The sequence below is a fragment of the Microcaecilia unicolor genome, chromosome 4 (assembly GCF_901765095.1).
Source record: "Microcaecilia unicolor chromosome 4, aMicUni1.1, whole genome shotgun sequence".
Taxonomy (NCBI): Eukaryota; Metazoa; Chordata; class Amphibia; order Gymnophiona; family Siphonopidae; genus Microcaecilia; species Microcaecilia unicolor.
The window spans coordinates 36,223,678-36,237,132 of NC_044034.1; the positions used below are offsets into that span (position 1 = coordinate 36,223,678).

Below are 13,455 nucleotides of genomic sequence, written 5' to 3' on the forward strand. Positions count from 1 at the left end.
CAGACTTGCTGACCTGAACATGTATACTTTGGAGGAAAGGAGAAACAGGGGTGATATGATACAGACACTCAAATATTTGAAAAGTATTAATCCACAAACAAACCTTTTCTGGAGACGGGAAGGTGGTAGAACTAGAGGATGTGAATTGAGGTTGAAGGGGGGGCAGACTCAGGAATAATGTCAGGAAGTATTTTTTCACGGAGAGGGTGGTAGATACGTGGAATGCCCTCCCGCGGGAGGTGGTGGAGATGAAAACGGTAATGGAATTCAAACATGCGTGGGACACAAAGGAATCCTGTTTCGAAGGAATGGCTCCACGGAATCTTAGCGGAGATTGGGTGGTGACGTTGGTAATTGGGAAGCGAAACTGGTGCTGGGCAAACTTCTACAGTCTACCCTGATCGTAACTGAATAGATAGGGATGGGCTTGAGTGTAAATTTTAAGGGGCTTCGACGTTAGCTTCAGAACTTTTAGTACAAGAAGAGTGCTGGGCAAGGACAAATCAAACTCGGGTATATATATATATATATATATATATATATATATATATATATATATATATATATATATATAAGTGCAAGGGTCTGGGACCAAACGAATGCATGCAGTTAACCGGAGCGTGCACTTAACCGTTGTGACCCAAAGAAGCTTGACATCTGATAAACATATGTACAGTACTGTTTATTATTATACGTACAGTATACAGTCTCCATTAACTGACGTTAGGCTTACTTGAATTAATCAGTTATAGTCCTCTGTACACTATTGGGTCTGCGAGTTCCATAGACTACGTCTGCCAGACGGTAAAAACTGTCATAGCACTGACATCCAGTGGCCTCCAGATAGGCCCGCATGGTGTTGAGACTCTCCAGCACTCTTGCAAAAGTGACAGGAGGAGGTGGTTGTTGAATTTCATCAGCATGTGCCTCGCTGCTCGTTTCTTCATCTGTTTCATCATCAGCCGTTGTTGCCTGCGTGTAGGCGCATAGCTCAACATCAGTGCTATTGTCAGCTGTTTGTAGATCGTAATCAACAGCTATGTAGCGATGAAACTCCTCTTCAGTAACACCGGCTGGGTGTCAATAACCTGTTCATCTGACGTGTTTGCAACAGCTGCATCTGTTTCGTCACTCTCCACATCCTTAAAGCTTGCCCACTTGTAGCAGTTCACAATGGTTGCCTGTGTAACATGATTCCAGGCTTCTTTCTGCATATGTAGGGAATCCAACAGTGATAGCTTATGAGTCAGTTCAACAGCATGTTTATCCTTGCCAGTCTGGTCATCCATAACGCTCATCAGATGACGCAGCACAAGAGCCCGATAATGTTGTTTGAAATTGGCTATTATGCCCTGATCCATAGGTTGGATCAGAGAGGTAGTGTTTGGTGGCAGGAAGACCACCTTGACATTAGACAGCCTGACATCATCACTGTGTGCAGCACAATTATCACAAAGCAACAAAAACTGACACTATTGTGCCTGCATTCTAGTGTCCAACTTCTTTAGCCACTGCTTCCAAATTTCCCCAGTCATCCATGAATCTGCGTTAGCCTCGTATGATACAGGAAGTTGCTTAACTTTCTTGAAGCAATGGGGCTGCTTGCTCTTTCCAATGACGAAGGGTTCCAACTTCTCACTCCCATCCATATTGCAGCAAAGGAGGATCATCAGTCGGTCCTTTGACGTTTTACCTCCAGTAGTTTTGGCATGTTTGAATGCAAGTGTTCCATCAGGAATCGCTCGCCAATAGAGACTGTTTTCATCAGCATTGAAAAGGTCATGAGGTGCAAACTCGTTCAAGGTGGTAGGAAGAACTAAAACAACCCAATTTTCAGCACCAAAGTCATCAGCATCTTGTTTCTCACCATGCTGTTTCTTGAATTTTATGTTGTTCCTCTCCTTCCATCTTTCCAACCATCCAACAGTGGCTTTGAATTCAGTTAGCCCAAGACTTTCTGATAGCTGGTTAGCTTTCTCCATAAGCAGTGGACCACTGACAGGAAACTGTCTGCTCCTGACTCAAGAAAACCACCAAAGAGCATCTTCTACCTCCTCAGCTTTTCCCGCCCGTTTTCGTTTCTGTTGTGGATTTGTATTGTTTTGCCAGTCTTCCAGAAGCTGGTCTTTCTGCTTCAAGACACATGAAATTTGACTGGGATTGACACCATATTCTTTAGCAATAGATGCTTTACCTCTTTCTAATTTTTTAAGAACTTCTATTCATTCAGCCAGTGTTAAAGTCTTACAGTTCCGCCACAATGATGACAACGACCCCGGTGTACGCTCTAACAACATTCTTTCGCTTATTCTGCCTGTGGCAGCTAAAGGGATGGTAAATTTGAGATCTCGTTGGTTGTCACGCGCCAATCGGCTTCCATATTCCGTGCACGCGCTTACGCGGAGTCTTCCCTGCAGAGGTGTGGTCTTAAACCATGCATGTAAACGAATCTTGCACTTATCAGTGGTGCGCTAAACCGAAGTTTGTCACCATAGAAATTGATGGTACCAAAAACGAGACCGAAGTACTGCATGCAATTAAACAAAGCATGCGCTTATCCGACATGCACTTAAATGGAGTGCACTGTATATACCCCCAAATCAAACGTCCAAATTCTGACTTAGATGTTTCTTTTGAAAATGCCCCTCCATGTAAGCTAAGCTAAATCGATTCGTATTTAGTCAGATTGAGAAAAAGACCTTTGTAGAGTACAGGAGAAAATACATTTCTGTTTTTCTTTTACCAGTATTCGCACTACTTATAAAGTTTGGCTTTCATGGCCAGAGAGGAGGAAGGTCTCCATTTCAGTTTGTGTGTGCATATTTTTTGTGGTCCCCTATTTTGTGTCAGGTGAGAATTTGCCGTGCTCTGTGTGTGTGACTGAGGTAAAGGATTCTGCTAGCACAGACTCCTTTATCTCAGACTAACCATAGTCAATGAGGCCCACAACCCAGTCAAGTTTTCAAGATTTCCACAATGAATATGCTTGAGAGCTATTTGCATACATAGGAAGCAGACATGAAAATCAAGAAATGGCCCTTGAGGACCGTGGATGCCCACCTGTGTGTTAGCATGTAGTCTGTATAGGAATCTTTTACAGTTCAGCTTGTTCTAGTTTCTCAGTAGCGGGTATATTATAAGTACATAAGTAATGCCATACTGGGAAAAGACCAAGGGTCCATCGAGCCCAGCATCCTGTCCACGACAGCGGCCAATCCAGGCCAAGGGCACCTGGCAAGCTTCCCAAACGTACAAACATTCTATACATGTTATTCCTGGAATTTTGGAGTTTTCCAAGTCCGTTTAGTAGCGGTTTATGGACTTGTCCTTTAGGGCCCAGTGTAATACCTATAGCACTGCCTTTTCACAGGTGGGTTAGGACTGTTATGATATTAAGTTTGCTATATAGATTTTGAATGCCTTCTGCAGGGTTTTTGTGTTATTTTGTGTCTGGCCCTATTTGAAAGCAGGCCCTTGGCACACAAAATAAAAATGCTCAAGATTAGCGGTTTCTACATCCTTTAGGGCAGTGATTCTCAAACCAGTCCTCAGGGCACACCCCACCGCTCAGGTTTTCAGGATATCCACTATGAATATGAATGAGATTTGAACTCACTGCTTTTTTGGTATGCAAATCTATTCATGCATATGCACTGTCGATATCCTGAAAACCTGACCAGCTAGGTGTACCTTGTGGATTGCATTGAGAAGTACTGCTGTAGGGTCACCACCAAATAAACAAAAACCCGTCTGTTTTAAACAAAGTATCTGGCATTGGAAAGAGTGTGTGCTGTTCCTGAAGTGATAATCACAGTTTGAATATTTTTTGTATGGTGAGTTGTAAAGGGGACAGCTCCATTGAGAAGGGTTTCTTTATGCATAGAAGGCCATTAAGTCTTATATTAATTTAAGGGTGTGTGATGTGCAGAAATGCCACTTTGTTTTGCCACCCTCCATAACTAGCTTGTTTCCTTGTTGCTATTCCAAATATTTCTGTCTAGAGATGCCAATGCCCCCTGCCATCCAACACTGTCCCTCTAATCTCTCTCCCCTCCCTCCGCTATGCAACATCTCCTCTCTGAAACTGTTTTCTACCTGTGTTGTATGGTCATTTAATTCTTCTAATCCAGGACCTCCTCATGCCCTCTCTCCCCTTGACACGCAACACCTTTTCTCTCTCTCCCCTGCCATGTACCCATCTCCTGTCTCTGTCTCCCAACCTGACAATGAGTGCCTCCCTCTTTGTTTCTCCCTTCTCCCAGCCCACCTCCACCATCTAACATTGCCCCTGTCCCTCTCTCCCCCCCCTCACCATCCAGCATTGCACTCTGTTAGTCATCCCCTGTCACCACCATTGCCTTGTTTCCCTCTTGTTACTGAACCTGCCTTCCCGCTGGCTCATTCATCAACTCCTCTGCTGGACCCGACATTTGCCTGGGTTTTTGGCGACAGTGCAAACACACAGAATCCTGGTGCAGGGCCATTGCCCTGTGTGCACATCTGCTTTTTCTGTCAGTCACACCCCTCTATAATAGAAAATTACATCAGAGGGGGCTTGACCAGCAGAATCAGCAGTGGTGCTCGTAGGGCAACGGCCCTGCGCTTGGCTTCTATGTACTGTTTGGATCACTGCTGCAGATCTGGGAAAACATAGGGACCGGCGGAGAAGTTTATGAATGAATGAATGAGTGAGCCAGCCAGCGGGAGAGCAAGGGCAATGCTGGTTGTGAGGGTTGAGTGATAAAGGTTGATAGAGACAGGGGTGATGCTGGATGTTAGGGGGCAGGACAGGGGAGAGAGATAGAGAGAGAGATGCTGCTGAATGAGCTGGCGGGTGTGGGCAGCAGGGAGAAGTTGATGTGTGTCTTTTGCAGCATAAAGCATGTGCAAAGCAGCCTGTTACTGGGTGTGCATTTGGAGGAGGCAGAATCTCCTGAGACACACTAGTGTGGCACAGCACACCAGTTGAGAAGCACTGGATTAGGGTACCAAAGGCAATTTTAGCATACAGTAAGACATTTTTAGCATCTGGTTAAGAGACTTGCCCCCTCCCCCCCCCCCCATCTACCTAACCTTGCTATCTGTCACTAATTTATAACATTTTATCATGTAGAAATGTATAGAGGCACTGAGGGTCCTTTAGCCACAGGGTACTTGTAGCCATATTTAAAATATATATTGTTTGCTTCTACTACTAAGATGAAAGCAGCTGTGGTTCCTTGCTACAATCAGTTATAAAATGAAATAAAGGAAGTTGGTAGTATCTCCAGTTTGTCCACCTCTGCTCTTTTGGTGCTGCATGCATCTGATGCAAAGATTCAAATTCTTTTAAAGCAAAAACATCGAACATAATAAACCGGGTCTCACATCAGGTGAATGCGCTTATGCAGGTATCATGAAATGAAAGCATCTCGGACAAGAAGGTGGATTTAAAGAGAAGCTGCATGACAGGAGAAAAGAAACAGTTCTTATAGCTGCACATGAACACTAAGGCAAAGTGGCTAGGAATACTTAAAGGGAAGGAGCACACAAGAACACAAAACTTTCAGAATTGTGTGAAACCAACACAAAAAGAACTTAACAGGAACACTTGTGTAATCACTTTTACCCGTCCGTAATGGTATATATTTATAAATCTAAGGCCTAACTGACTGAACAATTTTAATCCAGTATAACTGCACTGTTTCTTTAAAGAACTGAAACAAGAAGCATACATAAGAACGTAATAGCCATACTGGGACAGACCAATGGTCCACCTAGCCCAGTATCCAACAGTGGTCAATCCAAGTCATAAATATCTGGCAAAAACCACCAGGTTTTAGTCACAGATGGACTAAGTGAGTTTGTTAACTCTTGTTTCTACATATTCCAAGTGGACTAGAAAGGCAACCACAATAATTTGGCTCTATATTTCACCATTTCAAAACATCTTGTTTGACAGGTAAATGTTTGTTTATACCCCATGAGATTCTTTTCCCTAGCTGTTGACAATCTCTATTTGAGAACAGGATGTTAAAAGACTTCATGATTCATCTAGAGTGGTAAAGCAGGAATCAAACAGCAGTAGGTCTACAGGCTTTACAAATTCTCCTCTAACCACTAAACTATCCAGCCTGCCCCTAGGCTAAGGAAGCACTTTTTATTTACATGCAATTCAAACCTTAGTTTGCTTAATTCCCTTCTTTGTTTACTGTCATCTCCAGAAATCAGGATTTTTTTAATACTGATATCTAATACACACCCATCAGTTGTTATGAGCTGTGATATTAGCTGAGAGGTTCTACAGAGGAGTCCTTATGCATTGGTTGACATAGGGATAAAGTCACTGACTTCCTACTTTACAGTTTTTCAAATGTTAAATTTGTAACATTTTGTATGCAGATTCAAAAGGCTCCCAAATGCTCAGTCAATGATTCAAAGTCTCACATTACATAAGACTACCAGAACTGGACATGTGGGGATAAATATTCAAAGGATAGGAGAAGTGAGAGAAAATATTCAGCAGTACTATTTCCTCAGGCTGCCTCAGTACTATCCAGATAGTGCCAGGGCAGTCTGTGGGTGGAGCCATTCAGTTAGAAGTGAGGACCGCTATCTGGATAAAACTAGGAGATCAAAAAGGCTGTCCTAACTATGTTTAAAGCAATTTATTGAACCAGAAACACAATCATTTTGTCAAGACAGCTTATCAACCAGCAAAACCGTACAACTGTTACCATCACTTCATTGGGTCTGGACTAGATGTAGCCAGTAACTTCCCAGGCTTTTTCCTACACCTATTGTATACATCATTTTTTTTTTTTGCTTTCTGGTGTACAAGTGAATTCAAGAAGGCTTGGTATGATACCAGTTGCGCTTTCAATTCCACTGATGTTCCCACACCTAATGCTTTGTCTATCTTTCTTTACTTGCTTTTCCAATTCTAAGAATACCCTGTGCAGCTCTTTCCTTCTTCTGGAAGCAAATGCTATAATTCCTGCCCTTTCCCCTCCCCCTCCATAGAGCGCTAGTGTAACAGTTCTCCAATAAAGGCTTGGGTTGTTCGTATGTTCCTGATTAAACTGGCAATAGTCCTGTTACTACTTCTTTAAAAAGTCCTTAGAAGTCTCATCTCTATAAAAGCAGGGGTGCTCAACCCAGTCCTCAGGACACACCGAGCCAGTATGGTTTTCAAGATATCTACAATGAATATGAATGAGAAAAATTTAAATGCCCTACCTCTATTGTATGCAAATCTATCTCATGCATATTCATTGTGGATGTCCCCCAAGGACTGGGTTGAGGAGCCCTGCTATAAAGAAAAATGGGGAACCACCACCTCTGCCTCATTTCCTGCTGTGTCTTCAGAGCCAATTCTATCCAAGTCATGGAATAATCATACATAAATGGGAGACCTTTAGATGCCCAAACCACCTTGGGAAAAAGAGTAGCGGGTCACCAAGAAGTAATCTTATTCTCAACTGGGTGGCATAGGCCCTTGAGACATCCAAACATATAGACCCTCCCTTTTCTGTGGGTGAAGGGTCTACCATGAATGTCAAAGCAATCACACAAAAGGAGGGGACTCCTTTACTCCTATTGAGTCTTTCCTTATCTGGGTTACAGGTTTTATCCAGTTGGGGATCATGCACCCCATTAAAGTCTACCACCCCCTATTATCATCTCCTGACTCTCCAAATTACTGAACATGTCAACCAATTGCCTAAAACATGCATCCTATAGTATCTCTGTACTTTTTTTTTTTTTTTACAATTTGTATGTTTTTACTACACAATTTAGATTTTGCATATTAATATTTTAAATGTTTTATTTGTATATATAGACCCCTGACACAGGCACTTTGCCAAAACAAGGGCCATGTCAGGTCCTTCAATAAACTTCACTTCCTTTAACATAAGGCTTTGTGCCTTTCAGTTCCATCAGTGGGCCCACTGTTGTGGACTGCATTAATAAGACCTCTAATGCTAATCTGATTTAGTAACATTTAATGTATTTGCTGGAATCTAAACAACTTTCAAAAGAGAAATATGAGCCTTCTCTGATAACAAGTCATCTAAAATGGCAATTAATAGAGCAGGAAGTCATGAGCAGTGTGATAATTTCAACGGTCTGGCTAACACAAACAGTTAACATAACCCTAAGTGGAATCTATAATAGTCTAATGATTCGACCCCACCAAATTACTTACAACTCATCTCCTTTATCAATAGCCAGCACTCTGTTATGCACATTCACATCAAATAAATGTCCAAAAGCAAAAAAAACTCTTGATTCACCTCTCATTCTGTGCTGGCAAGTGTTGCTAACCGCCAAACAGTTCACCTGCGTAATGCTGGAAGGAATTTTGTAGTGCTTAAACTGAAAAACATTGGTATATGACTACTCAGTAAGAAAAGACTAATTTCTGAGATCCAGGATATGAATAGAAAACTGGCAATCAGTTAAATGTCTTTAAGCATTCTGAGAATAATGAATAATGAATCCAATCTCTAAAGAAAGCAGCATTTAGTTATTGTATTTGATATCTATGTAAAAAAACATTTCATATTTCTTCCAACAAAACTCACCATCCAGCAGCCATGTCAGCATTCTATCTTCCCCAGTATTTTTTTTTTAAGTAAAGCACTATTTCATTATAACTGTGTAGAAAAATGCACACACAAACACACATTGGATCTACAGAGAGCCATTCTCAAAATCATTTCTACCAGTTGACCTTTAAAAAGGGCTTTTATAAAATTGCCTACCCTATAGTTACGATTATTCATGTAGAGACTGTTTCGGGTAACTTTATCTGTAGTTTAAGGTGGCATTTCCAAGGATGGGATAAAGATGGGGTTTGTACTCAAGTACTTTAGCAAATTCAAATATGCATATTTTAACCCCAAAAATGATGTACCCAAAGAGCGGATGTAAAATGCTGGCATGCTGTTTTCCTGGATTAAACTTTCATAATGACTGCATGTGCGTGCATCAGCTTTGAAAATCCAGAACATGTGGCCTCAAAGGACAATATGAAACATGATTTACCTAATAGGAATTTAGTCAGATTTACCAGGTTGAAAATTTGCCCCCCCTAGGTGGCTAAATGCTGGGTTAGCAACATGTATTCTCAAGGGTATGCTGAGAGAGGAAAACAGAATGCATAGCTTTGATTTTCAAAATAAATGCAATGTTTGACCCCTTTACATCACTCACAGAAAGAGCAGGTGCAATGAGGACACAGTTTAGCAAACACCTTGTATGCAGTTACCTGATGCTAGGGTCCACCTTAGGGGTCAGCACTCGAGAAAAAGATCTAGGTGTTTCTGTAGACAATATGCTGAAATCTGCCCAGTGTACAATGGTGGCCAAAAAAGCAAACAGGATGCTAAGAATTATTAGGAAAGAGATAGTAAATAAGACCAAGAATACTATAACGCTTCTGTATTGCTCAATGGTGCGACCTCACCTCGAGTACTGTGGTCAGTTCTGGTCACCGGATCTCAAAAAATATATAGCAGAATTAAAAATGGTTCAAAGAAGAGCGACCAAAACTGATAAAGGGGATGCAATGAGGAAAGGCTACAGAGGTTAGAGTTCTTCAGCTTGGAAAAGAGGCAGCTGAGGGGAGATGTGATTGAGGTCTACAAAATCCTGAATGGTGTAGAAGTTTCTTTTAACAGAAATAGGAGGAAATTTTTTTCACTCAATGAAAAGATATATGTTGGAACGCGTTGCCAGAGGATGTGGTAACAGCGGTTAGCATCCCTGGGTTTAAAAAAAAAAAAAAAGGTTTGGACAAGTTCTTGGAGGGAAAGTCCATAGTCTTCTATTGAGACAGACATGGGGAAGCCACTGCTTGGCCTGGGATTGGTAGCATGGAATGTTGCTATTTGTGTTTCTGCCAGGTACTTGTGACCTGGATTAGCTGCACTTGGAAACGATACTGGGCTAGATAGATCATTGGTCTGATCCAGTATGGCTATTCTTATGTAAGAGGAAAATGTAGTTTTCCTTTGAAAATTAGCTACGAGGTAAACACATATCAAGTCTGTTTGCACCTTGCAACAAGATCACCCTACAACAATACCTACATGTGCAAAAAAGTTTAATTAGCACAAGTTTTAAACTTGTGAGAAGTGGCACCAATGTTCAAGGCTTCAGTCTTAGCATTTGAATGTATAAAGGATACTATTCATTACCAGGCCACCATACCTACCCACCAGGGAGATGTATGACAAGGAGGGTAAGCAAGAGAATATATTGTTTTAGGGATACTCCCAATAGGCGATACTCAAGAAATTTGAGGAGTAAGAAAAGCAGAAGCTCTGCATAGCCCAATGGTTCCAGGGGAGCATCTCTAGAACCTTTACCAAGAGAGTAAAAATCTGAAGCAGTCCATGAGGGGTTTCAGGTGGAATCTAGAAAAGATTCCTGGAGAGAGGGGAGTGTAAGGCATTTGTATTTTAAAGTGATTATGAAGCCTCACATTTCTGATAGTGCACACTATTTGATAAGAGTGCACATTTTTATATAACCTGGATTCTATAAATGGTGCAAATTCAAATATAAATATGTATCTTTGTTACCAGTATAGTGGAACTTAGTGTGGTGAGCCAATTCCCTGGTGCCCAAGTACATATGTTCACTAGGGATGGGCTCTTGTATAAATATGTATCTTTTTGTTGCCAGGATAGAGGAGCCCCTTTTCCTCCTTCTGTATTCCAATGTCCTCCAATTTTCCTTCTCCCCATCTTCTCCTTTCAAATCACAGCTATAGTTAGCATGGAAGAACAGGGACACAATGAGCATAAGTGTTCTTTTTTCCTACTTTCAAACAAGAAGCATGTATGCAAGACCAAAGAAATAGAAGCCAAATGACCCGGGAGCACCTGTATCTCTATCCCTACACACTGACAGCCTCCTTACCGTGGCTCAAAACTGAGGGAGAAATGAAAAGGTTGGATCCTGGTACTGCCAGGGCTTCTCTTCAGCTATTAGAAGTATGAACCACTACTAAATATTCCAACACTATTTCAATCTCCTAACCAAGATCTTTATTAGACTATTTTCAATGCATGGATGCATTTCCAATTGTATTAGTTTGATTAAAAATTACAGTAGTACTCATGATTTCAAACTTAATAAAGTTAAAACCAAGTTACTCTGGTTGAATCAGTGTGCAGTTTCAATGCCAAAGATTCTAACCTCGCCATACAATTTTTCATTGAGAGTAGAGCAAATCTCAAAAGTTTTGGGAGTTTATTTAGATATGACCCTGTCCTTAGAGCCTCAAGTTAATGCAGTAGGCCGTACTGTTTGTTTGTTTTTTCAGCTTCACAATGTGCGTTCCTTTTTGCTGAGAAACATTATTATGGTTCAAGCACTTATTTTATCTCATCTGGATTGCTGTAATGGATTATATTGTTCTCCTGCTGACTGGTTAACTTCAAATGCTTCAGAACACTGCGGCTATAATGATATTTTGTCTTAAGTTTGATAGGGCGACTCCCTCCCTGATCAAGTTGCATTAGCTTGTGTCCCTTTTAAATTGGTCTATTTGATTTTTAAGTTATTTGATGATACATGTCCAGAATACTTCATAGGACTGTTTTCATTTCCTCTTCAGTATTTCTCGCATTGGACAATTTTTTTCTTCTTTTTTTGGAATATAAAAAATTATTGGAAAAATTCTTTACTTATCATGCAGTTCATATTTGGTGTGCTCTACCACCAGCACTAAAAAGGTTTACCTTCTTACTTAACTTTTAGAAAGGAGATAAAAACTTATCTTTTTAAGAAATTCTTATTAGGTTAATTTTTTGTTTTACTTGGTTGTTTTGTAATCCGCTCTGAATCTGTTTCTGGTGAGTTGGCAGAATATAAATACCATGTCATATCAGCATGTTCAATGCAGCCCCCCTGCAAAGATCTCATTTATAAGACTAAAACGTTGATAATTATATCAATTGTTTGTGTGAGCATGGTTTTTTTGTATAATATGCTGAATTGAGATGCTTTATTCTTCTTTGCCTGAAATACTATGATCGCCTTCTTCTAACTTTCATTTTAAGTGTGATCTCTGTACCATATATATCTTCTTCAGTAAAATGTATTAATATAAAATGTACCACTCTTCCACAGTTAGAAAATCCAGTTTTGTTTTTTGTTACATTTGTACCCCGCCAGTGGCGTAGCGGGGGGGGGGGGGGGGGGGGGGGCTGCCACCCGGGGGCAGGGCGGTTCACCGTTGCACCCCCCCGGGTGCAGCACGATGACACCCCCCCCCACACCAGCTCCCGCACCCTACCTTTAAAAAGAATATCGGCAGGCGAAGCGCAGCACCTCGCACCTGCCCTGCACGTAAAAGAAATGTGGACCGTCGGGCCTTCTCTCGCTCTGTCTGTCCCGCCCTTGCAGAAATAGGAAGTTGCATCAGCGGAGGGCGGGACAGATAGAGCGAGGGAAGACCCAACGGTCAACATTTCTTTTAGGTGCACGGCAGGTGCTGCGCCTCGCCTCCCGATATTCTTTTTAAAGGTAGGGTATGGGAGCTGGTCTGTGGGGGGGGGGGGGGCTGTCGATTCGCCGAGGGGGGAGCTGGCAAGGAACACCCCCCCCCCCCCGAGCTGACACCCGGGGCGGACCGCCCCTCCCACCCCCCCACTTGCTACACCACTGTACCCCGCGCTTTCCCACTCATGGCAGGCTCAATGCGGCTTACATGGGGCAATGGAGGGTTAAGTGACTTGCCCAGAGTCACAAGGAGCTGCCTGTGACTGAAGTGGGAATCGAACTCAGTTCCTCAGTTCCCCAGGACCAAAGTCCACCACCCTAACCACTAGGCCACTCCTCCACTCCATGTATGTAAGTTGATCTTTAACTTACATACGTGCATTTTAGGTGTTATGTTTTTATACTAGTTTCACATTTTGAGACACACCTCCAATTTCATCTAGTTTCATGTGGTGTTTACACAAGCTGATTGCACACAACAATTATCTGTCTTCCAGTAGCTCCAGCATCCACATACTGTGAAAAACCGGTAGGGCTCCTTTTCCAGTCCTGCAACATTCTTTCAGTTAAGACAGTCAATAAAAATGCAAAAAATGAATGTAAAACTGTCAGGGGGGGGGGTCTCTTTTCTCCCTTTCTTGTTAGCAATGAGGCATGACAGGCCTCCAATGAAAGTGCCAAAAATATTTTTAAGGAGAGAGTGGAGGCAGTGCATGCAGATCTCTGTCATGAATATTCATTGTGGGTATCCTGAAAACCTGACTGGCTGGGATGCCTTCAAGACCAGGTATAGGAACCACTAGTTTAAAATAGGACTCCAGCCCTACTTACTCTGCCTCCTGGCTCAACCCCTGGCACAGCTCAATTTCACTGATGTGGCACCAACAAGCCAGCTCTTCCTCAGGCAGCAGGAGACACCTTAGTAAAATGTCATCTTCTACCACAGGTCCAATCTCA

The 13,455-nt window shown here is 42.0% G+C and overlaps 1 protein-coding gene across 15 annotated transcripts in view; it reads right to left on the reverse strand.

The window, feature by feature from the left end:
• Nucleotides 1-13,455, reverse strand: part of SYTL2 (synaptotagmin like 2) — a 272,074-nt gene that overhangs the window by 194,065 nt on the left and 64,554 nt on the right. The window lies entirely within an intron of this gene.